Source organism: Trachemys scripta, chromosome 2 (assembly GCF_013100865.1).
Source record: "Trachemys scripta elegans isolate TJP31775 chromosome 2, CAS_Tse_1.0, whole genome shotgun sequence".
NCBI lineage: Eukaryota > Metazoa > Chordata > Testudines > Emydidae > Trachemys > Trachemys scripta.
In genome coordinates, this window is record NC_048299.1 from 233,904,993 (window position 1) to 233,932,100 (window position 27,108).

Below are 27,108 nucleotides of genomic sequence, written 5' to 3' on the forward strand. Positions count from 1 at the left end.
GCTGTTTAGCGGTGCTTAGGTCTTTCCGGGAGGGAGGGGGAGAAGCGGGGACGCAGCACGCTGAGGGGAGGAGGTGGAGAAGAAGCAGGGCGGGGATGGGGATTTGGGGGAAGGGGGTGGAATGGGGGTGGGAAGGGGAGGGGCTGGTGTGGGAAAAGGTGGGGTGGGGCGGGGACTTTGGGGAAGGGGTGGAATGGCGGGGGGGTGAGGGCGGTGCAGGGGCGGGAAGTGGCAGGGCCAGGGGCAGGGCCAGGGGTAAGGGTGTCAAGCACCCACTGGGCAGAGGGGAAGTCGGTGCCTATGCCATAGGAAGTTTGGGGGAGAAGGATGTAGAAGTGGGCGATGATGGCAGCAGGTTCAGCATATGCCGCGAGGGACTCTAACATCCAGCTGCCTTTCTTGAACCTCAACCAGACGCCTCAACATGTCTGATTCCTCCTTCATAATCCTCAGCATCTCTCCCTGCATGGCACACTCTTGTTCCCTGCAGACTCTCTTGTCCTCCCTGTCCATGTCCAGGTTCTCGGACAGTGTAATCCTCCATGATGTAAGCTCCGTCTTGTCACTCTCAGAGGCATGCATTAACTCATTGAACATATACTCCTGAGTCTTCTTTTTCCGCCTTCTACTCTGGGAAAGTCTCTGATTTCATCTGCAAAGAATGCAAAGCAGAAGGATAGTATTGACAGTGCATACATTGTTTCTGGTGCAAGGTTAATTTATATATTATATATAAAAAAAACCCATCCCTCAATACACTTCACTGCAAGCCACAACCTATTGCAAGAGTCAGTTTGCTGATCCAGCCATGGTGGGTAAGGCCACGAGGCATGGGCAAGAGGTCTCGCGCTGCTGCTTTTGTAAAGACATCCTTGGGATCACAGGTTGGAACTTGAGAAAAGCCCCCTTTCCCCTAGCAACCTAGATGGTGCTTGAGGACAGGCACCAATGTAAAACCCCTCAAATTGTTTGTTTTTTACAAATGCAGCACTGGGTCAGGGGGAAGGGAGACAAACAGACCCCCCCTTTTTTTGTGTGTGTGTGCAATGCTGCTTGCAATACAAGGTGATCCCTTCCAACCACAACCATGGCACATTTGGGAAACCATGGTTGTGTGACCCAGGGGCGGATTACATGTTGAATTGTTTGTGGTTTAAAGACTAGCATTGAAAACTGCCCGTGTTTCCCCTAGGTGACCCTATGCGATATCACTCTCCATTGGGTAACAGAGGCAGCAAGCAAGCTGATGCTGCAAGCGTCTGGGTACGGACCTGGTCCTTATGCTGCAATACTGTGTGTTGCAATGATGCCAGGAGAATTAATACTGCAGTTGCGCGGGAAAGTGTCCTACTGTGATGGATGAAATATGAAAGGATTGCAGAGTACCTCCATGAAAGCTTTCTAGAGATCTCCCTGGAGGATTCCTGGGCCACCCCTGTGCACATAAACTGTCTTTTTTGGAGAGTACCCTCTGCATAGCTGAAGTGGCCATCGATACCCACTACACCTACTTTTTTGTTCAAATAAAACATAAAAAATAATAACACGTAACCACTACACTTTGATTGGAAATGTGTACTCACCAGAGGTACCGTCCCCAGCATCACAATGCTGCCAACTGGTCCTGTGAAGGGATGGGATCCAGGGTTAAAAACAGTTCTTGGCTGTTGGGGAGAATGGATCATCCATTTGCCTGCCTCACATTCTCCTCCTCCTCTTCAACTATGTCCTCCTTGTTGTTGCTCGAGGTTGCCCGGGGCTCCTGGGAGGCATCCATGGAGCATTTTGGAATGGTAGTGGGGTCGCTGCCAAGAATCACATGCAGCTCTACATAAAAGTGGCATGTCTGTGGGGCAGAACTAGAATGATTGTTCGCCTCCCTTGTTTTCTGGTATGCTTGCCAAAGCTCCTTTATTTTCACGTGACACTGCTGCATGTCCGTGGTGCAGCTCTTCTCCCCCATACACCACGCAATTGTGGTGTAGATGTCAAAGTTTATTCTGCTGGATTGGAGCTCTGCCTGCACAAACTCTTCTTCCCATATAGCAATAAGATCCATCACCTCCTGTGTACTCCATGCTGGAGCACGTTTGCAGCCTTGAATCTCCATGATCAACTGCTCTGGCAAGCTCTCATCGCTGATCGAACAGGAAATGAAAATTCAAAAGTTCCCAGGACTTAACAGGGAAGGGGCTGTTTCCTTGTACCTGGCAGATGTGCAGTAGAGTTGAAAGTACTCTCCAGAATGGTCATAGCAGAGCACTGTGGGACACCTCTTTGAGGCCAATTAATTCAAATTACACAACAGAGTGTCTACACTATCCCCATGTTGACCTGTGGATGTCGAATCAAGCACTATGCCTTCATGGAGATAAAGAAGTTGACTTTACTGGCCACTTAGGTTGGTGTAAGGGTCTTGGTAGTGTAGACACATACATTATTAGATCAACTTAATGCAGCTTATGACGACCTAAATTTGTAATGTAAACCAGGCCTCAGAGATTTCCTAAATTCTGTAGGAAAATACAACATAACCTAGGGTGTCTGCAGAGGAAGAGAGTTCCTGCAATGTCTGAGAACAAAGGAATTTCTAAACCAAAGGAATTTGAATTAAGCCATGGTCAGCATTAATTCTTGCATGTATTTTCCTATGGGCTTCCAAGGAGATGCTGTTGATGGAAGGACCTGATCAGTTCCACACATTCCCTTTCTAGCTATGCCCCTCCAAAATTTATACAGATGGATTTCCATAAAGTTGGATGGAAGAGAGATACTGCCACTTAGGATCAGCTGCCTTCTTTCTGGATAGATCTTGTGGGTTTCCTACTCTTTTAATCTCTTCCAAGGATAAATTCTGAGGGTATCATCTAGAGCATAGTCTCAAGAAGCAAGCAAAAGGGATAGCATGGACAAATGTTGTCTGTTTGGCTTACCCCAACACTGATTTCAGTGTCCTAACATAGCATCAAAAAAGTGCATCCTAGGCAGTGATTGCTAGCTAATCCACCTTCATCTCTGTCCTACATTATAGATTTTAAAAAAATGAAGCACTTGAAATATCTTCAAAATAGCAAAGAACATCTATGGTCACTGTCATTGAGTTAAATCTCAAATGATATTTTGAACTGCAACTGGAAAACAACCCGTCAAAACAGCTCCAAAGGCAGCGAAGTCCAACGCATCAGATATCTCCTTATTATGTGCTCCAATGACTCCTGGAATAACAGAGTCAGTAGGTACAGTAGGTACAAGAACAGGCAAAATAGAATTTGTTTGAACTCTTTCCATTAGTAATTGACAGTCAGTTCTGTTGCCTTATCTGTCCACTTGCAAAGCCCTTCAGAAAGATGACTTTTTGTTAGGTGCTGTGACTTGGAAGATTTAAAAAACAGTTTTATAGTAATACAGTTGGAGGCATAGCTTTACACAAGATGTATCACTTTATATAGAATAAGAAAACTGTTTGAAAGTGGAAAAAAACATTAACAACATGACTCAAGTAGTATTCTAAGGAAGAATAAAACCTATTTCCCCATAGGATAAAAAAAGATTCTGACTGCACTAGAGTTCAGGCTATGTAAAACAGAATAATAAACATAGTTCTAGCTAGGAATATGTCAACACATTTCTCTAGTCAATTTTAATAAAACCATTAAAAAGTGTGGCAACCAACAAGGCAACAGTGCAAAAAAGCAAGATATGGGTCAATGCTAAAGGTGACCCCATCCAGCAACAAGTGGGATCTAAAGTCATAATCCACTCTCAGGCTCCCTACCACCCTTTCATAAAGGCAAGTGGTACAGTCCATGAGTAATTCTGAATTGACTTTGCCCCTCTGTATCTTTGGTAAACCTGGAAAGTAAAAAGTAAAGATGGGTTCAAACAAGCCAACTCGAAGCTCACATAAGTAAATAAAGAAAGAAGCAAGAAATGGCTTCTTCCCTTTTTGTCTTGCAAATTTGCAAATATAAAGTGGTGGAGGCTTACAACATTGTGTGTCTTAGTGTAGACAGTGCATAGTTGGTCCTGAAGTTTAAAATACTCCACTCAGTAATTCCTTGGTCCCAATACCACTGCAAAAATGAAACAGACTCCAATTGTACAATAAAATTAAACAAAAAAAACATCTACAGAACACTGTCTAAGACATCCCGGGCCCCAACCCCAAGTACCTCTACCATAGAATCAGTTGAAACCATAGAATCAGAAGGGACACTGTGGCAACCATACTGGGTGGTACAGGAGTTGGGGTCACCCTATACAATTCTGCAGTCATTAAAAAATTAAACCTTAACATTAACTCACTAAACTCATTGATATATTTGTAAGTACTGTAATCTGTTGAATAATAATAATGGCTGTCAGGCAATTGCATGCAGCATATATGGTGCCAAACTTGTTTTGCATCTGATGCAGGGAATAGAAGAGATAATACAGAAGGAGTGATCAGGTGAATCAGCACACTTACCTGTACCACACTAGTGGAAAAAAAGGATTTCATAACATTGGGGAAGAAAATTTGCAAGGCTAGAAGATCCTTGACCTTGGGCACCTCATGAAATTAATAATTTGGCTGTGCCAATTATGGGTTCTGAAGAATTGGTATATGTTGAAAGTATGGGTACAATAGAGAATGGGACCTATAAACAGCATCATCCCACTGTGAAAATGGCAACACATGAAGATGAAATAAATACAGTCCGCTGAAAATGAATCAAGAACAGATGGTTCTGTGAGTGTGTGGCACAAATAAACCTGACCACAAAGGAGGGAGGTTGGGCCAGACTTGTCGTTAAAGAGAGACTGAAGGAAGTGATACTGCTTGGGGTCATCAGAGCTTTGGGATACCACAACTTTTATGTGGAGACAACACCATGCCAGGGGAGCCTGAATGGATTTTGTCCAAACCGAACCTCTCTGACTCAGATTGGGACCTATGTCCTATGGCCATGTGTTCAGACTAAAGAGAATGTAACAGAAGATACGTGACAGACAACCCTGAATGAGAGTGACTGGTGAATAATCTCTTTGCACCCAGACCCCCATTTCCATTAATTGGGAATAGCGGAAAATAGAGCAACTGGTGTCCATTGCTCAACTAATAGCCAAGCAACAAGAAACTGGGGACAATACTGTTCAAGCAGTGAGACACTCCAGTGGGCTGTACTAGAGGAGGTGAGCCTAATTTTAATGGTGGTTCAAATAATTACAGCTACTGTGGTCTTGAGAATGTGATGCTGGGTCATAAACTTTAAAAGAAAAAGCAAAGAAAGACAGGAACATAATGCGAATGAAACAAAAGCTAATATAGAAAGAAAGACAGGGGAATGTAGCTGGTGCCTGGCCTGAAACGAGTAATTAAAACATGGGGGAGGACTCATTCTTTTGAATATAGGATTAGGGAGGTTTAGTGAGGTAAATGAATCATCATGCTGAAAACAGAACATGTGTGCTAAATAAAATAAATAAATAGGTCAGTAACCTAAAAAGACAGAATGTCTGAGCCGCCTAAGATAAGAGGGAGAGCACCCAGGAAACTATTTACTATGAACAAGATAACAATGGACAAAATAAGATAGGAATGTAGAGATGAGGTAAAGAGGAAGTAGAACCATGGACAGTGCATGGCGGAGCATGCTGCACAGGGATTGGTTCCTGCAAAATAACCAATCCTATCCAAAAATGTGTAATGCAATGTATAGTAAAGGCAATGAGATGTGAAATATGTATTTAGGGAGAGGGCTGCTGTGTAACATTGAAGCTGTGATATACCCTGTATTCATGCCCCTGCATTTGAGTCTGATCAACTCATTGTAGCGTTGCTGTATGTCAAATAAAGATACCTGCCTGACAAAGGCTGTACTCAAACTGAATTCTTGGAACCAAGGGGAAAGAGGTCTCGGACATAATGCCAACAGGCATTAACTATACCATACGCCGTTTTACAAAGCCATTCCATAGACCTGTGTACCACTACATTGTGCATAAACAATTTCCTCTATCACCAGTATGTGACAATGAGCCTTTCATGGCTAGCTTAGTTAAAGAGAACTTCAAAGACGGAGGGAAAAGCAGATATTCATAACCAGTGGCATATTATGGAGGCACACATGGTGACTCGATAGTTAAGTCAGAGTTTAATTTTGTATTTAAAGCAAAAATTCAACTTCTTTGTTATATAAGAAAAATAGCATTTCCTCCCCAAACATATGTACTTTAATACAGAATGAATTTTCTGAGAATTTACAAGTAAATCTGTCAATCAAAAACTAGGTAATTTAAGAAATATAGCATCTTTTTCAGTCTTTTCTTTGTCCCATATGATCCCATATGATCTCTTCAAACTTTCCATCTAGTTAAAATTAATTGAAATCTTGTAAAATAGGCTATATTTGGACAGAATAGATTGTAACTATGCTAATTATTAATGATTGTATCTAATTTTAATAATTATATAGGCTAGAAAGAAGGTCAGCTCAACAGCTCAGGTGATCATTAAGTAGGCTATTGTGACATGAGTGTTAACTCAGCCAATCACCTCTTCAACAGCTAATTTGCATGTAATAATTCTATTAGTTGCAGTGGCTCACTGGTGCAAGAGAGACTACCCAAAATGAGGTAAGATACTTGGCCTATCTATCATTGCTCTTTAAAGGTTCTATGCAGCTAGCTGGGGTATCAGTGCTTGAAAAATTCTGCATGGAACTTGCAACATGAGCCGCAATGTGCATTACACTAGCACTTCCATAGGGACTGAGGCAGGAGCAAAAGAGCTCTTAAAGTACATTGGGACTCAAGGACTAGATTCTCCATGCCATGCTCATCCCTGCTTTCCCCTTCACATAGCACAGGTGTCACTATCACAGCCCTGTAAGACAATAAACTGATCAATTAAATGCAAATTAAGGGCCTTGTTCATCAGTACGCTTGGACTGCTTTGGTGATGGAAAACAGCTGTAAACTCACCTTAACTGGCCAGTGCATGCTGGCTGCTTTGAACTACTCCAGAGTGCTGGTGAATATGTGATGAAAATTAACTTTTTAAAAAATGATTTAAGGTTGATACTACATATATTTTAATAATTATAGATACGGCCTGGTAGTATTCACTTTGCCCAGGGGATGGACTGTTTGTCAGGGATGTGCCTTTTTGCCATCCTTGGGGAAAACTGCTCAAATCTGGCAAAGTTATAAGACTTTGAAAAAAAAACTTACTTTGTACATGCTCAGTAGAGACTAGATTTTTAGCAGCTAAATTCCTTGAATATTCCATCCTTACTGGGCATGCTACAGCCAGGGTCTGTGCAAATGCAGGTTGGTGATGTTGTGAGCTGTGCTAGATCTGGGTCTGGGTCTAAGCACTGACAACAGGGAGTATCTCTCTCCTGTGCTCTTACTGGCCCCCTGCTGGACACTGGCAGCATTGAGGTTTAGCCTCCCCATCCCCATGTGTATGTCTTTTAGTGAATTGTCAGGCTTCACTGATGATGCTGGATTGGCATTGGGTGGGTCAAACACCCCATCACCACCACTATTGACTTCAATGCCTTGGGTGTTAATATAAAATATTAGGGGCCGAACCTATTGATCAGTCCGTGCTGATCTGGTAAATGGGGTCAGTGGGAGGAACACTTCCAGTGAAAATCTCTAGCAGAAAAGCAGCTGTAGGTAAGTTCTGGGACAACTGTATTTTTGCACATACCCATTTTAATGGAGTGGTGAGGGATGTCTTGGGGTCCAGCTTCTTTCACATATAGCTTGACACACTTGAAAACTTTAATATGGTTTCATAGCTATGGGTGAGTCTAGAATAAATTTTCTGATAATTTATAAGTAAATTAGTTAATTAATTTGAGTTGAAATTGATTAAATATGGGCCCTTTAAAACATTTTCCACAGTATCTGACTTCAATTTTGTCCCAGATTATTTTAACAGAATAACGGTCACTTTAAATTTTGTATCTAGCACTGTAAACACATTTTGCTAAATACTCACAGAAATCTTAGCTTTAGGCTACATTTGAGGACTTATTTAGGTTTAATGGTATTTTGTTTATCACTAGTCTTCATAACTGAAAGTTTCTTCTTCAACAGGGCAAAAAAAAATTCTACTATAGATAATTTCATATAGAATTGCCCTCTTTCAAAATGGCTGCAATTTCTCATTTTTCTCAATGGGACTGAAGCCACAGGCTGCACTTTACATGGATGACAGCTGACTCCATTTTCCCTGGAAACAATGATAGGTAGTGGCCATTTTGAAAGAGGATAGTTCATGAATTTCCCTGAAGAATAAAGCTTTTATGCACCAGTCTTTGGGGAAGGATAATTTTTCAGCTATGAAATATTGTGGTAAAAAGAGACTATGAATCTTAAATACATATTTTCAAAATGCACCCTGTCATAAGTATAAAGGGAAGGGTAATAGCCCTCCTGTGTACAATACTATAAAATCCCTCCTGGCCAGAGACTCCAAAATCCTTCTACCTGTAAAGGGTTAAGAAGCTCAGGTAACCTGGCGGACACCTGACCCAAAGGACCAATAAGGGAACATGATACTTTCAAATCTTGGTGGGGGGAAGGCTTTTGTTTGTGCTCTTTGTTTGGGGGAGTTCGCTCTTGGGACTGAAAGGGACCAGACATCAATCCAGGCTCTCCAAATCTTTCTGAACAAGTCTCTCATATTTCAGACTTGTAAGTAAACAGCCAGGCAAGGCGTGTTAGTTTTTTATCTTTGTTTTCTCAACTTGTAAATGTACCTTTTTGCTAGAGTGTTTATCTCTGTTTGCTGTAACTTTGAACCTAAGGCTAGATGGGGGTCCTCTGGGCTCTTTAAGTTTAATTACCCTGTAAAGTTATTTTCCATCTTGATTTTACAGAGATGATTTTTACCTTTTTTTTTAATTAAAAGCCTTCTTTTTAAGAACCTGATTGATTTTCCTCGTTTTTAGATCCAAGGGGGTTGGATCTTGATCCACCAGGAGTTGGTGGGAGAAAGGAGGGGGGATGGTTAATTTCTCCTTGTTTTAAGATCCAAGGGGTTTGGATCTGTATTCACCAGGGAATTGGTGAAGTCTCTCTCAAGGCTACCCAGGGAAGGGAATTAGCACATTGGGAGTGGCGGCGGACCAGATCTAAGCTGGTAGTTAAGCTTAGAAGTTTTCATGCGGGCCCCCACATCTGTACCCTAAAGTTCAGAGTGGGGAAGCAGCCTTGACACACCCTTTGAACCAAATCTGCTCAGAGAAGGCAGGTGGGCCAAGGTATATGTGTGTGAGGGAGGAATTGAAGCGAGGAAGAAAATGGGCTGGGCATCTGCAGGGGAGTGCATAAATAGGGCTGGAGAGAGAGGAAAACTGGGTGCGTGCAGGTAAATGTAGGGTGCAAGAGGAAGAAAGAAATTCTGTGCTCATGGGAAGGAGTCATCCAGGACAGGGGAAAGTTGGAGTGTGGTGCACAAGGAATATAAGGAGGTGCAAGAGGTCAGGGGAATTTGGAGAACAAGAGATAGGAGGAAACTAGGGTATACATGCTGGACTTTTTGTGTTGCTACAGTAATATAAAGCAAATGTAAACTCAACTTCACTGGCTAGTTCACCCTTGCTGTTCTGCACTGCTCAAGAATGGCATAATGCAGCCAGATCATACCAGTGAAATGGGCCATAGGTTATTTTTTTCTCAATGATTGAAGTACGTACTTCATATAGTCATGTTATTCGAAATATTGCATGGGAACAGTCTCTTTGGATTTGTTGTTGGATGTTTATATATGAGAAACAAAAACAAGCAAATATTAAATTAAAATAGCATTAAGGTTGAGAGTACATATCTTTAATTTAGGTAAAATAAATAATAGATCTTGCAATTACCCAGGAAATCCATATTTAAATTTCAAAGGAATCCAAATATTTTAAAATATGGAAATGCAGTTAGGATGCACAAATAACCTTAACTACTCTGTAGTGACGGCATGGTGCGGGGGAATTGAATGTGTCTTTAAAATTCAGTTTAATCTAATCTGGGTTCATATCCACTAAAATTTCTTTAGTTATAATTATGTGGTTATTCTATGGTGTCCATTACATGGCATTGTTAAGGTTGTTTGGATGTTCCAACTATACATTTCCATACTTCAACATGCTTGGAATTCTTTTAACTTGAATCTTATCTCTGAATTTCCCATGTTTACAGTGATAGATTTGGGGATAATTGCAACAGCCCTAAAATGTATTTTACCCCCAAATTACTGACATTACTTAACATAGGTTTTTGTCTGGCAGTTCAAAATAGAGCTTTATTAGATTTCAAACAGAATAAGGAAAAAAATCAATTCACAAGGCCTATCATATTCACAATATTTACAAATCAAAGAGCTGTAATACTGAAGCAATACTGAAAAAGGCTTTAAATATAGATAATCCATAACAGAATTTATATTGTTTCATACATGAGTTGCAAGGATCTGCAGTATCAAGTTGAAATCAATAAATTTAAATAATTTTATTATAGACTAAGAATCACCTTTTATGAAGAAATTAGAAAGATATTAGTGGGAAGAAAAATGTGTGGAGACAAAAATGTAGAGCAGATTGAACCCTGAAGATGCGGTGTTAGATGAAAAATCTTTTACAAGACACCCCATAAGCAGTGATTAAATAAGATGTTTGTGAAGGGGAGGGATGAGTATTGGAAGGAACCTGAAGTTTCATGCATAATTTCGTGGTTTTATCTTAAAATGAAACACTTTAGAAGCAAATACACCATCAAATTAAAGATATTACCGAGGGCAACTACTTTGGGGAGTTCTATTGAAAAATGAATATTTATGAAAGCTAACACATGTTCCAAGTATCAGTTGCAGGTATAGAGCTGGGCAGAAACCTGATTTTGTGGGGAATTCTGCAATTTCAGAAAAAAAAAATTGAAATCAAATGAAATCAACAACAACAAAATTGTAATTTTCCTGTTATATGAATTCTGGAAAAAAAGTTTTGGTTTGATGAAAACATTTCATTTCAATAAAATTGAAAGAGTTTATTCCAGTTTTGACCTTTTTCAACGCTAATTTTTATATTAAACTTTAAAAGTATCTTTGAAAATTAAAAACCCTAGTGTTCCATTCCAAAAATGTCAAAATAGGGTATTTCAACATTATGAAAATGCTTCATTTTTTTTAAGTATTCTAAATTGATGTTTTAAAACCTTTTTGGTTTAAATTAAAACAGCATTTTTTGTTGGAAAATTTTCATCAAAATGGCTTTTCAACTAGATCCTACAGTTAAATATCCAGTTAGAAATCACTGGATGAAGAAAGATCCTCAACATCAATATTGTGGTTTAACAAAACTTGGGAAATATTGGAGACAGAAAAACCACCTTACCCCAAACAAAAGATTTGGAAGGTGTTTTAAAAATCTATTACCTTTTATTAAATTCATAGAAAAATAGTTCCACAGTCAAGCCCACACACTTAATCCTCTTTGTGCGCCTGTGTGTGTGTGTGTCTACTAATTAACCAATAGAAATGTCTTAGTGAATGCTCCTCTTTTGGATTGGTATTGGTATGAAAAATACAACATTTAAAAAAAAAAAAGTTACGTGGGACCATATTGTTCAATTGGATTCACATCATGGTTTTGTAAAACAGTTTCTAGTGCAGTTCTTCTGTGTCTAAAATGGCTGAGGAAACCATACTGGCAACTGGCAGACAAGAACTGTGTTTAAACATAGTTTGGACTTTAGAAAAGAAAAGGTTTAATACTGATGGGAGAATGTTCTTGTAATGAAAATTGTACATTAAACCACTTCTTATATGTTAGATTGCAAGCTGCTAGTGATATAGCTAAGTATTTGTGCAAAGTCCTTAAAAACAGCATTGTGCAAAAGAATCTGGGTGATCAGCATCAATGACAGAATAAGTCTGAATAATAAAGTCTAAGTCCTTCACAGTTGATAACAGTGAATAATAATAACAGTGGATAACTTGTACTCTGCCTCTGTCAGAGAGCTAGTGCCAAAACGACAGAGAGAGAGAGGGAGTATGTATTGATAATGGAACATAGATAAAGAACATATATAATATGCTTGCAGATATATTAAGGTTCCACAAAACAGCTCATCAATTTATTACGGAATTGCAATTTGTCTGTTTTTATTACTGGTATAATTATGTACATCTGGATTTCCCTCTGTCTACTGAAGTTTTTCTAAAGAACCTCTTATAGTACAGAAGTATCCAAATACTATTTAGTGCTTGCAATACTGATTACTAGTTGCCTTTCTGAGTACATATTTAACTTTTTAACACTACGTCAGACTCAGTGTATGAAAACAGTTCTTTGAAGGGACTATGAAAAACTTGAGATAGTTCTTGCAGGCCAGAAGATGAGTCCAAAGAAGAAAGCAGTGCTAATTATTAAAATGCATGTTATGAAGGAGCAACAGTGGTGGAACTCATACTTCCTGCTACAGATTCTAAAGTAATATAAATACTAATTCTAGATGACTGGTGAGTCATCCCATACCCATTCCATTTTGTTTAGCACTTTTAAAAAGGGAAGAAAGGGACCATAAAGGTTTTGAAATGAGACACAGTCATCTACAAAATAGCTGTTTAATGTGCCACACAAAAGAGTTATAAACTCCTCTTCTTAATTAAAACTAAATGATAACTCTAAGACATTAAGCTATATCTTTTTATACTTTGGCTCAAGAGTTTAATAGAAGTAGCAAAATTCACTGCTGGCATAAGCAGGCTCGACTCCATTAAAATCAATGGAGTTGAGCCTGCTGACATTGTCAGTGAATTTGTCCCTTGAGCATTGCTCCTAAGCCCTTTAATGTCAGCATCTTCACACTAAAATTGTGCCTGAATCCAATCTCCCTCTCTTTTGAACTTTGGAGAGGTTCTAAATACAGCCCCAAGTCTGGATGCAAATTTAAGAATTGGGAACCAAAATTTAAGAACCAGAACCATGAATCCAAATACTCCAAATAAGGTTAAGTCCATTAATGGCTATTAGCCAGGATGTGTAAGGAACGGTGTCCCTAGCCGTTGGGGGAGAGAAAGGGGCAGGCATTTGCCACCCTGATTAGTTCTTACCCACAGTCCAGACCCTCTCCTGTGGATCACTTTGTCCCCAGAAGGTAGAATCATAGAATATCAGGGTTGGAAGAGACCTCAGAAGGTCATCTAGTCCAACCCCCTGCTCAAAGCAGGACCAATCCCCAACTAAATCATCCTAGCCAGGGCTTTGTCAAGCCTGACCTTAAAAACCTCTAAGAAAGAAGATTCCACCACCTCCCTAGCTAACTCATTCTATAGGTAGTGACTGGCTTCCTTCCTTTGGACTGCCTCTCCTTCGCTCTCCCTCATAGCTTGTCTGTCAGTCCCCTTTTTGAACAGATCCTTCATTTGGGAGCATGCTCTTCAGCTGCTGTGGGGCAAGGCCCTCTTGACCCAGTACTTCTCCTTCATTCCCTTAGTCTCTGTGTGGGATCTTTAAACCCCATCACAAGCACTTAAATCCCATTAACTTTAAGCACTTGTTTAAATTCTTTAATAAAATAGGGCTATACACACTGTATTTGTTTTTTATTTTTGAAGCTAAAAATCAGACAGGAAACTGGTTGGAGATCTGGAAAACAGAGTGAACAGTGAAGTGGCAAAGTTTGTAGATGACACAAAATTACTCAAGATAGTTAAGTCTAAAGTTGGCTACAAAGAGTTACAAAGGGATCTCACAACAATGGGTGATTAGGCAACAGATTGGCAAGTGAAATTCAACATTGATAAATGCAAAATAATGAACATTGGAAAAAATAATCCCATCTACACATATCTATAATCAGTTTGGAAACTAGCTACTACCACTCAAGAAAGTGGAGTTACCTTGGATAGTTCTAGGAAAACTTCAGCTCAATTCATAGCAATGGTCAAAAAGGCTAATAATATATTAGGAACCATTAGGGAAGGAATAGAAAATAAGACAGAAAATATAATGCCACTATATAAATCCATGGAGTGTGCATACCTTGAATACAGTGTCCATCTCCAATTGTCTTATCTCTAAAAGGATATAGTGGAACTGGAACAGGTTCAGAGAAAGGCAACAAAGATGATCAACGGTATGGAATAGCTTTCATATGAGAAATATTAGGACTGTTCAGCTGAGAAGACATAACAAAGGGGGATATGCTAGAAGTCTATAAAATAATCAATGGTGTGGGAAGAGTGAATAGAGAAGAGTTATTTACCCTTTCCCTGACAATACTAAAAGTAGGGGTCACAGACAGAATATTTAATACAAATAAGAGAAAGTACTTTTTCACACAATTCACAATTAACCTGTGAAACTCATTGCCATGGGAGGTTGAGAGACCCCAAAGTATAATTGGGTTAAAAAAAGAACTAGTTCATCCAATGGCTCTATTAGCCAAGCTGATCATGGATGTGTGAAGCCCTATACTTAGGGTGACCCTAAACCTCTGACCGCCAGAAAGGGAAGATGGGGATGGAACATTCCAACTGCCCTGTTCTGTACACTCCCCTGAAACTTTGGTGATAGTCACTGTCAGAAACAGAATACTGGGTTAGATGGGCCATTGGCCTGATCCAGTATGGCAGTTTTTATGAGATGATAGGTACTCGGTGCTCTGTTTCCATTGAGATAATTAGGAGTCAAGTTAACAAGTCCAGGAAAGCACACCAGACCAAAAAGCCCAGAATCAAAAACTGAGGGTCAGAGCCGGAATATCAGGTAGAAGCCAGGCACAGAAGCCAGGAGTAGACCAAGAAACACAGCTAGAGGCATAGATCCTATTGAGCAACCAAAGACACAGCCCCGCAGCAGGGTTTAAAAATATGTCTGCTTCAGTCTTCAGCCAGTCAGGGGGCCAGATTCATTAGCTGACTCAGCTGAGAACAATGAGCTGCATTTGGGTTCAGCTGTGGGTCTCTGACAAGCTGTGGGTCCCTGACATGCTCTATTTTCAACATACTATTTTGGTATTTGTTAACACAAAGGGCCTCGGCCTGAGAAACTGAGCACCTCAATGCTGCTAAAATAAATGGTAATTGAAGATTCTGAGTACCTGAAAAAATGAGTCTTGAAATGACAAAATCTTCATAAAATTATAGCTGAATATCTACATTATTCCTATAGTCATCCTGGCCAGTAAATAAACATGCAGAAGTGCTATGAAAGAGCAATCCTTTGACAGATTATATAAAGTATTGCTGTTTAAAACCCAATACACATACCTGCCCAGACTCACACAATTTCCATGTGATCCTATGATAAGAGCTGCTAGAGAATGAGAGATTTTTATGAGGTATTTCAATTACTCATGCCAACTTATTTTTGAAAGAAAAATATGTTGGTGCTGCACTTGAATCTTCAACAGGCTCAGAAAGTCCGTCTATGTCGATGACATTCATGGGAGGCTGGCATTGCAGAAAGGGACTAAACTGCAACCTCAAATCTAAACACCCTCAGATTCTGAGGATAAAGAAAAAGGAGAGAGAAAATTTCAGATTCTTGGCCTGAACCAAGATCTGGAGTATGTAATTCACACCGATCAAATGGTTCTCAATAGAGCTGGTCCAAAAAATAATGAATTTGATGGACCAGTTTCCATAAAAAAATACAATGTTGTTTAAATCAAAATATTTTGCATGAACATGTTGATTTTGGTATTTTTTTTTCAATGGAAAAAGTTGAAACTTTTCTTTTTGACAATGTCAAATTGTTTTGTTTCCTTCGTGTCATTTTTATTAACGTTGCTTTTCCTTTTATAGCACATTAATATTAATTTTAATATCAAATTATATAAAATATTATATTTCATGTAATCTATATATCAATCTATACTTATTTGATATTTTACCTATTTATTTTGGCATTATCAAAATGGCCATGAATCAAAAATGTTCAGAATTTTCATTTTGAAGGAAAATTTGAAATTTCAGCTTTTTGTTCCAAATCAGAGCAATCTTTTTTCTTCCTTCAAAATATTCAAATTTCCTGTGGAATGGAAATTCCAGCCCTGGTCAGCTCTAATACTCAAATCTTAAACATATTCTACAGCTCATTGAAAAATTAAGTTTTTTTCCTTATCTAGCAGGACATACTGACTTTTTAAGAGAAGCTACATGCCAGGTTTGGCCCAAACCCAAGGGAATTCTGGTGATTAAAGTCCAACAAGGATCATGTAACAACAGGCTACAAGCAAGGTCTGCTGGGAAAGGGGGTAGGACTATACAAGCCAAGCCTTTTCTCAGTTAAAAGAGATTTAAGTTGTCTCTCTCTGGTGAGATAAAGGAAAGGTAGAACCTGGAGTGGCTTTTCTAGTTCTAAAGACGTAGGAAGGGGACTGGAGAGGAAGCAATATGGTGAGTGGTAAATTATTCAGTTGAATAGATGACTGTTTGTGAGCCCTGCAATGAGAGTGGCCCGTGGTAAGAGAAGCCATGTAGGCTTAAAGCCTATGTGCATCCGGTCCTTGATTAAGGATCCTAGGTTGGGATTTGTACAGAAGCTCTGCTTTGCTTCCCTTCATCAAGGGACCAATGTACACACTGGACAATTACTGTTCTAGCTAAGAAGTGTGAAGTGCTATGTTGTTTGTTTGGAGTCTTTTGTTCACCTGGAAGGTGAGGATTTGACAGTTTGGCTGGAGAGCTAAATCACATCAACTACCCAATCACTAAGACTAAAAATAGGAATGGCTAGCCTGATGCTGGACCAGGTAAGTGATTCCATCATATCTCATGTGGGAGTTCTTCAGAGTTCTAAGATCTGTTGGAACTCCAGGGCCTGATTCTCTATAGCTCCTCAGCTTGTGTAGTTGTGTTCATTGGTGCAGTGGACATAAAATGCTACCATTATGATTAGGTACTTTTAATGGGTGCCGATGGCTTCACACAGTGCAGGACAATGAAGAATCAGGCCCACAATGTAACAGCTTTGAAGATAAAGGTTTTTTTTTGTTTGTTTAAAACAATTTGTTTTTAGATAAATGAGCAGCAGACCTGTTCATTATTTCTGCAATTGCTCTCATTGGTCTGTAAGGCTTTGATATAAGATGTTGATGATGTCTACAACAATTGTGTGTGTGTGTGTGTGTGTGTGTGTTAGGAGGGGTAATTCTGGTTGCAAAAATAAATGCACCATGCAATTTGAAGTTATTTTGTTTACTCTGCTAATGGCTGGCTTCCATAATCTATATCTCATCCCAACATTTGGAAGGGAATCACACTGAAAGCACTACTGATGGAAACAATGTAGCAAAATATCTCAGTAAATGCATAGACACTACCTTGATGGATATGGATAAGAGCTACTGCAAGGCTAGTCTTTTCAAGATAGCAGAACTCGAAGGAGGATATGCTAAATTTGGTGTTCTTAAACATTACCGGTGTGCTTACAGCTTAACTCTGACTTCTGTAAATCTGAAATTATATTGTTGTATAGATCACATTTTGGGGAGAGAGTTTTCATTGACCTTTATAGAACAGTGTCCTGTGTCCTTCCCCCTCCGCCCCCCGCATTTTTATTTTTGGAAATCAAATAACCACATTGCATCCATTTTGGCAGGGTATCTTAAAATACAACATGGTTTGCATAATGAGCAGCCGTAATTGATTTCTCAGTTGAATGTGAGAGACAGGTCTGTGCTCATCTCCTATTAAACTACTTCCCAGCAAGCCTTGGCTGGTGGGGGAAAAGAATAGATATTATTAGATTATTTGATAGCACACCTATCACTCTTTCTGACTCAGTCATTTCCATTTGCAATGAGCAATTTCAGTTACACGGTACAGTTACAGTTGAGTTCCTCTGCTAGACCAGTGTATAGCAGCAGTCAATGCTCTTGAGAAATATATCCTCTAGTTGTAGTGAAAGAGGCAGATTTAGTAAGACAAGACATTTTTTCCTCTATGGGCTTTGTGATACATAAAAGCCTTGTCAGTGTGACATTTGCTACCTTTGCTTTATGATTTTGCCCTATTTTTCTCTTCTCCTGTTCCTATGCTATCATTATCAGCCTGCTTGAATGCTTTTTCACTGCAAACTGAGGTCAGAAGGAATAGCTGCATGTTGCCACATGGCTCTGCTTTTTTCTGGACACCAGGAAAAATAGTGAGGGTGGGAGTATTTTATTACACGGTATTTATCATATCACCCATAGTACATATTAAGTAACTTCTGAGTACATATGATTATCCCACTCTCAGCCGCTGGTGGTTGAATGTAGATTTCTGATAATCAAACACAGTCACTCAGTATTTTGTCAGCCCCTCTAGAATCATGTTACAAATGAAGAAAACAGCTTTTGTGACATCAAATGCTCAGTTATCGGACTTCTACTTGGAGACCATAGAGATCTCAAATACTCTTTTTAGACCTGAAGAAAACAGTTTACCCTGCCAGTGAGGTCAAGCAAACAAACCCATCCTTCCCACTATGCTTCTGAGCTTAGCTGACAAAAAGTGAGTTATTAGCTAGGTAGTCTTGATCTTTAACTGAGGTTTTTAATGCATCCCTGAAGTTTATTTTCATAAGAAAATTTTAACTTAATTGAAGATCATACTTTCAAACAGTTAAGGAACGGGTGGGGTTTTTCCACGAGGACTGAGGGTGTTAAGCTCCTAAATTACATTTACTTCCAATGACTTTTCCCTGTTAAATCCTAGCCCCAATGTTTATCAGTGTTAGAGTCAACACTGGTTGGGTAGTGCTGGATTTGTGTGTATATATGAACTGATTCCTGAATATTTTCACAGATGAGCACCAAGTTTCGTTCTCTATATAGTGTCTGTTATTTTTTATCAGTGTTTGCACAACCATCTTCTATTCACAAGAGACTTTAAATCCTGAATCTTAGCATGAATGATTATTCATTTAAACACTTGTAATAGAAATATGCTATTATTATTTCCCCTTTAGAATTGCCTGATCTCTATAGTCAGGGGGTAGAATTTTTTTTACGTGACTAAACATACCACTTGCATGGCAAATAGTCAAAGTGAACAACTTGCAAATAACCCATGTTAAGAAAGGATGAACCAAAGATAAGCTATGATACATTGACAAAACTCTGTGGCACTAATTTATCTTAACATTGGAAGGTTCTTTTGACTCCTCAGAGAAACAGAAGATAACTAATAAACACTCTTATTACACCTTTGGATTGCTCAGTACAGTTCAAGTATCAGAGGGGTAGCTGTGTTAGTCTGGATCTGTAAAAAGCGACAGAGTCCTGTGGCACCTTATAGACTAACAGAAGTATTGGAGCATAAGCTTTCATGGGTGAATACCTACTTCGTCAGACGCAAGAAGTGAATAATACCCACTGATGAAGTGGGTATTCACGCACGAAAGCTTATGCTCCAATACTTCTGTTAGTCTGTAAGGTGTCACAGGACTCTTTGTCGCTCAGTACCATTCAGTTGGCTGAAACAAGATAATGTCACTGTTGACAGGCTCTCCTTGTCCTTCATCTGACATTTTTAGTGTGCCCTAAAGTAGAAGAGCTTAAGCAGAAGACAGAGTCTGATACTATAGCACATTTAAGTGGGTGGGAGGAGACTTGAACAGGGAAATATGTGAATGGAGTCCGCACTTAACTTTGGGGGCAGGTTTGGAGGCTCTTCCACAGTTTATCAGGTTCACACTGTAGGAAATAAACTCCATGGAACAATGCAGTAAGAATGGCACAACATCAAGTGTAAATATAAACACACTTAAATCTCCCAGGGCACCAGGAAGTGTGAACTCAAGGATAATCTGAGTGAATCAAACACTAAGGCTAGGTCTACACTACCCGCCTGAATCGGCGGGTAGAAATCGATCTCTCAGGGATCGAATTATCACGTCTCGTCGGGACGCGACAATCGATCCCCGAATCGATGCGCTTACCAGCGGAGGTAGGAGTAAGCGCCGTCGACGGGGAGCCGCAGAAGTCGATTTTGCCGCCGTCCTCACAGCGAGGTAAGTCGGCTCCGATACGTCGAATTCAGCTACGCTGTTCGCGTAGCTGAATTTGCATATTTTAAATTGACCCTCCCCCCCTGTAATGAAGACCTGCCCTAACTGTAAGGAGAGGAACAGAAACAGTAAAATGTTAACACATTTTTTTCACCTGCATTTATCTAAAATGGCTACATTTTGTTACAGAGGGAGCTTTGCTTGTAACTGAAAGGGTAACATCACTTTGTGGGCTAATATAGCATTACTTTAGCAGAAGATATTAGATGTTGCAGCCCATTCTGAGTAAAAATATATTTTTAAAGAATATAACATATAAAGACTGTAAATTTCATTTAAAACCATTGCCCTCTGGGTTAAAATTCCCTCTGGGGCCAATAAACAAAGATATAACAATCCTGGGTCGCTTTTTCAATAGCTTCCTATTATGCACTTCAACCCCATTCAAAGAAATATTGTATATTGGTTCAATCCCAAGAGTTATTGCTCAATCTTTATTTTAGCAAACTACAGAAGCCAAAGGGAGTTTTGTCAAAAAGGTCTGCAGCTATGGTCCATTGTTTATTGATATAAAATATATTCCATTATATGGATATAATGCTTTTATTGAATGAGTCTCACAATATTAAAAAATGATAAAGAAATTAGATCAGTTGATACCTTCACAATAATCTTGAAAGGAAAAGCTATGCACTTTAAGTATACAATAAGACCTTCCGCATGAAGATCTGAAAGTACTTAATGAACATTAGTCATCTTATACTACTGTCCTAGCTCAGAGGGCTGTTAACAGCATTTTATAGAAAACTTTCAGCACTGCAATTTCCTAAGTGTCTTGCCCAAGCTCATATAGGAAGACAGTTAACCCACTTCATATGTTAGCATGAATCAGCAGTAATTGCTGGGCAGCTTCATTCAGGGCTCTAGCAACTGATCTTTGGATGACTCAACACAGGAGACTTACATTTCTCTGCAGGATCCTAGAAATTGCCCTTCCATTTCATACCACCCCCTTCTCCCCTACCCACCCAAGTTCAGCATCCAGGATATGTTGTCTTCTGTGTAAAGATCCTATTTCCTGAAGATCTTATTACTACTTAAGCACTTTGAAATGGATTTAGATTTGGATATCTCGATATTCAAAGCACTGAATAGGCTTAGCTTAAGCCAGCTCAGCCTCCACCTATATGCCACTATGACTGTTGGGAGTACTTCAGCTGATGGATCCTTGGCAAAAACGTCTCGAGACTAGGGGTTGTTTCCTCTCAGTTCACGGCAGGCTGTGGAACTGCCTTCCATAGGAAATTTGGATAAATTCAAGTCACATCACTGTCAGTTCATGTTGTGAAACCATTCCCCAATAATGGAGCAATAGAACAGTCAGTAAGAAACACCTAAAACAGTCTTACTCAAGACCATAACCAAGGGAGGATTGGTAAGTTTGTTTTTTTGGAGACAGAATTAGATGTCACAGTTTATGTACATGATCCCAAATACACAATGATAGGAGTACTGTCATTGCATAGTCACTTTAAAACAATGTGATAGCTGTTACACTTGAACTTCATGGATGGGTTGGAGCTAATGCCCCATCGATTATAAAAGAGTGGGGTACCTGACAGGATACTTGCTCTGAAGGGTCTTCACCTTTGGAATTTGCTCACTGCATCCACCCACCTGGCTTCTGTCCACTTCATCCTGGGTTTGTTAACTCTTCAGGCATGCTGGAATGTCCATATCTTTTTTTTTTTTTTTTTTTTTCAAGCACCTGGGGAAGGATCAAACTATTTGCCCTACTCTGAACAGATCTTTTAATGTCATATGTCTGTGATGCTACTATGACAGTTTATGTGAAATGTTCAGAAATAAGATATCAAAATAAGAGCTGTATGGACTATGACAATTTTGTTTCAAAGCAACTTTTGAGGTTTTGAAACTCTTCTTTGTTTTCATTGCAATGAAGAACCATCTTCAGAATGTTTTTATGAAACAGAATAATGTTGAAATCTATTTTCAGATCAAAAACTTGAGGTCCTGAGGAAAAATATTCTCCTTCTGCTCAGAAGAGAGAACTCTATTTGCATGTGTGTGTGTGTGCACACGCGCACACACACACACACACACACACAATCCTTCTGGAAACTTCATTGAAACAGATACATTTCTATGAAATATATATTTTGGCTTTGACAAAACACTATATTTAGATCAAATTTCATTTAGCTGAAAATGTTCTGACCATCTCTATTGAAAATTACTTACGTAAAAAATCTTCCTATGCTATCTCGTTGTATACCTTGGTCATGTTTTTGTTCCCACTTCAAAAGGCTGTTTGGGATCCAGACGTTTTCCTTTTTCCTGTCCCTGCCCCCCTTATAAAATTCCTTACAGAATTTATCTAGATTTATGAGCCTAGGAAACTAGATGAGTTGAAAAAGCTGAACTTGTGTACCAGCAAGTTTTCCTGGAACCCTCTTGACTATACTGAGATTGGGCCAATACCTGTTATACATATTTGTGCTTTTTTCCCCCTCACTCAAACAAATACCTATTGATTATGCCCATTGGCATTAGTAAGTACATCTCTTGGAAGAGATGGCTCATGGCTTAAGAACCACAATACAAAAAGATATTTTATAATCAAATCATGTAGCAAGGTTCACATTAAACTCGTTAGGTATTTTCAGCATGCCTTTACACTGACTAATATTTTTTAGCAATGAAACATATTTTAATGATGCATGTTCATATGCCAGAAAAGAATTGCGTCAAATATGCAATTATATGATGTAATTCGTGGCTTTGACAAATCAAAGGCACAGGATTCTAAGTACAGAAATGAATCTCATGAATATTGTATTATTGAAAGCAAAGCTGTAATCTATTCTGGAGTAGGAAAGCGTCATATACAAAATATACATCCTACACTCCACATAACCCCCTGATCATTTCCTGGTGCTGCTTATTATAAACACTGTCACATTTCTAATTTTATTTTATGCAATTTATTTTCTTTTGCCTCACTTGTTTCCAAAGGCATTCAGTATTGGCAAAGTCCTGTGTCACAGTAAACAGTATGAACTTAAATTATTGCATTTATTCAAACTTATACTCACCAGAAATTGCTATAATGGTACATATTAGGCCATAAATGTCTTTTTCTCCAACAATTTGGGCTTTCTGTTCCTATGTTATAAATTGCTAGCATGAGGCATACTGTGCCTTAGTTAGGAAAGTCATGCAGACCAAAATCTCTACAAATTATGCTTTGCTAACTTTTTTTCATGGAATAATGTACTTGGCAAGACAAATGCTGTTTTCTCTAGTTTAGAAGGCCTAATAAATGTTTTTTATAGCTTACATAAGCAGGTAAAATGAATGTGTCATAGAGAATATAGGAGGGTGCAAGCAGCTTTTGACTTTAAAGGTACCTGACATTTTCTACTTGCATGCAAGTATTCTTCTTTCCCAGGTTGATCTTCTATACAGTTCAGTAAACAGTGAGTGCACTCAAGCATCAGTAATACATGAATGTCGTATGTTCTGGACAGATTTGTCCAATAGTAGACATGTCGACTTTTAGTCACAGGGAGTATTTTTTAAACTATATTGTATAAAAGAATAGCATTACATAGATAATTGGCACTCTGACATTACAGTGAAGCAGACCATAAAAATATCTTGAACAGATACTGCATTATGGCCAAAATCACCATGCCACACGGTAAATGGATTAAAAGGTAGCCAATTGAAAATCTCAAAATTAGAGTTGTGTGGAGACAGATAATTCCACTTCTCAAAGATTTTTAAAATTTGGTTTCATTCTGATTAGAAATGAACACCAAAATTTTCAAAATTCTCTGCAAATGGGAAAGCTCCCCGGGTCCCCAACTCTCGAGCAGTCTGTCTAGCTGGCTGCCCTGGAAATGCAAACCCTGGAAGCCAAACGTGGCAAGGGATTTAGACCAAAGCTTCATATTGTAAGGATGAGAGGCAGGGGTGCTGGAACAATTTTTATAGTGGGAGGTGCTGAGAGCCATTGAACCAAACTGTAAACCTTGTATGTGATGGAAACCACTTCAAGCCAGGTGGAGAGGCAGCACTCCCAGCACCCCTAGTTCCAGCACCTATGATGAGGAGTATGTTTTTTTTAAATGTTGAGTGCCAAGTCATTATCCCCAAAATTACTAACTTGCCATCTAGAAAAAACAAGAAATGGTAGGCTGAGTCTTAATGATTGTCTCTCAGTGCCAATTCAGATATGTGTATCTTAGGTACACCATGATTAAAGACAAGCAAAATGCTCGCAATCATGAATATTTTATTAGGAAAGGAAAGGGGGGGAGGAAATAAAGCAAACAAAATCCTAAACAAACAGTAAACAGTAGTTACTCCAGACACAATTTCTTCTGTTTGCCTGTAAAGATCTTTCAACAGAGATTACACCTTTGACAGTGGGCCTACCATATGGGGATACTCTTCTTTAGGTAATTTAAGACCAAAGTATATCAATCCTTGCAAATAGTAGCAAGTTCTGTTTTAGCATATAAGAGATAAATTATAACAGATTATAGAAGGGAAAAGGAATTTAATTTAAGGTTTGGAGAATCATGTTTGGGTTTGTCATGTATAACCTAAAAAGTCAATGGGCAGAGGTAAGGGATGTTAACTAAGTCCTATGAAAATGAAGGAAATCTTTACTGTATTTACTTAAGAGAAGACATTCAATGAAACAGCAATGCTTCTTATAAACCACCAACAAACTCTAAGGAGTGGTCTTGAGACAGGCAAATTAATGAATATTAAGAATCTTCAATTCAAATTACATCAACTTTCTCTCTCTGTTTACCAAGGTTAGTTTATATCTCCAAGAATACATAGTTCAAACAATCTAGTGGTCAACAGAAAGCTGTTAGTACCTAACACTACAGTAGCATTTCCAAATCCCCTTAAATTCACTTCAAGAAGAAAATTAAATCTAATTCTATGGTAGGGTTTTTCCAAACTCCATCTTGTCAATGATGTTGCCATCTCTGTGATGTCTTTGTGTTTCAGCAGTAGTTCTGAACCAGAAGGTCAATTTCTTCTGAAGCCACATTGTGTCTTCTCTTGTCTTCTTAGCTGTCCTATTGCTGTTGTTTTCTTGCTTACATAAAATGAACAGACTGAGCTAGGATAAGGCTACTGAGTATATTTGTTCTATAATCTCATTGAAGACAGGGAACATTCCTTTCATGGGCTTGGCTGGATCAAAATATCAGCTATTGTCACCTTTAATTGGCTGAGCATGTTTATGGGATGGTCTTGATAACATTTTCAGATCATGAATATGGAATCTGCTAATGCATATTCAGTAGGATTGTAATTCAATTTTATGGTTATATTGCTTTTGTCTTTTAAAGTTAGCATTTTAGTTCATTCTTATTCAGTTAATTCACTAAGCTATCCTTTTAGTTCCATAAAGGCTTAGTAGGAGTTAAAATTCTGTGTCAAATCAGACCAAACACTCTAACTTTTAATGTACCAGTCTTTTACATCTAAAATAATCTTTTTAAAATTTAAACAATTCATCAAGAGAATATTTAAACTTCAGTGGTCATCAAAGAAAGTATCATCTCTTCTTCTTCTTCTTCGAGAGGTGGTTCTTGTCTTCCTGGCATTGGTAAGGAAGCTACTTATGCTCTGCCAGATATTTAATTAATTTTTCCCAATTATTGTATGCAGTGTAGCTGAGGTCAGTCCCAGGTATTAGAGAGACAAGGTAGGTGAGACAATATCTTTTATTGGTCCAACTTCTGTTGGTGAATGAGACAAGCTTTCAAACTACACAGAGCTCTGCTTCAGGTCTGGGAAAGGTACTCAGTATCATAGCTAAATACAAGGTCAAACAGCACATATTCCAAATATTTATGATAATTTGTTCGATCTTGTATTTATTATCTTCTAAGTGTCTGTAAATTGATTGCTTAATTATTTGCTCCATTTATCTTTCCAGGTACTAAAGTTAAGCTGACTGGGGAATTATAGACCAGATTGTCCTTATTTCCTTTTTTATAGATAGGGCACCATATTTGCCCGTTTCCAGACCTCTGAAATGTCTCCTGTCTTCCATGACTTTTTGAAGATAAATTGCTAGTGTCTCAGATATCTCCTCAGTCAGCTTCTTGGGTATTCTCAGATGTATTTTATCAGGCCCTGGTGACTTGAAGACAACTAACTTATCTAAGTAATTTTAGCCAATGCCCAATGTTAGCCTCTGATCCTACCTCATTTTCACTGGCATTTGCTATGTTAGACGTCCAGTTGCTACAAACCTTTTTGGTGAAATCTGAAACAAAAAAGTCATTTAGCAATTCTGCCATTTTCATATTTTCTATTATTGCTTCCCCCCTTCATTTTCCTACCCTGTCCTTTGTCTTCTTCTTGCTTCTAATGTATTTGTAGAATGTTTTCTTGTCACCCTTTATGTTTCTAGCTAGTTTAATCTCATTTTGTGCCTTGGACTTTCTAATTTTGTCCTTACATACTTGTGTTTGCAATCTGACCTAGTTTCCAAGTCTCCTTCACTACACAGCCCCGATTTATCTCCAGAGCAGGTCCAACCCATTCACTGAATGAGGCAGGGTTCCTATGGACAAAAAAGTATGTGTCATGTAATTAAAGGCTAGATCATAAGGCATATGGAGAAGGGTTGCACCGGCAACCATAATACTGGCACATCCTAACTTTTGAATCTTGACTTTGCAGCTTTTAAAATAATGTTTTAATGGAGGGGGTTTTTGTGTGTAATATATCGATATTTTATAATCCCGGTTTTCTTATTTTAGTAATCAATTACAATAGGGTTATTTGGTTCCACAGGGGGAGGGATAGCTCAGTGGTCTGAGCATTGGGCTGCTAAACCCAGGGCTGTGAGTTCAATCCTTGAGGGGGCATTTGGGGATTTAGTTGGGGATTGGTCCTGCTTTGAGCAGCAGGTTGGACTCAATGACCTTCTGAAGTCCCTTCCTCCCCTAATAATCTATGGTACATAAAACATTTCACTATTCACATAGCAATGATATCAGCAATCATTACATTAGATTTGGATACAAATGGAAACATAACAAAATAATGT